This window comes from Penaeus monodon, chromosome 19, assembly GCF_015228065.2.
Source record: "Penaeus monodon isolate SGIC_2016 chromosome 19, NSTDA_Pmon_1, whole genome shotgun sequence".
In the NCBI taxonomy this organism is placed as follows: domain Eukaryota; kingdom Metazoa; phylum Arthropoda; class Malacostraca; order Decapoda; family Penaeidae; genus Penaeus; species Penaeus monodon.
The window spans coordinates 7,038,567-7,038,893 of NC_051404.1; positions in this window are offsets into that span (position 1 = coordinate 7,038,567).

Sequence of the window (327 nt, forward strand, 5' to 3'; positions counted from 1 at the left end):
GTGGCAACCCAGCCGTGCATGCGAATAGGTTACATGGTTTGTGCATTCCAAATCGCTTCAGTTGTGCCGTGACTCCTATCTGTAAAGAGGAAAATAATATATGTTAGAAAATGATCATCAGACTTATTATTAAGAAGACAATTCTTTTTCATAATAAAATCAGCAAGGAAAGGAAAACTATGAAAGTATTAATCAGGTTCATTATCAGAACAGAGAAGTAAGGATAATAATAATATCAAGAAACACATACTAAGAGCACCTTATCATATTTACAGTTAAATGGTGGGTAGAAAAATATCAATTGTAAAACTGTATCTTAGGATAATG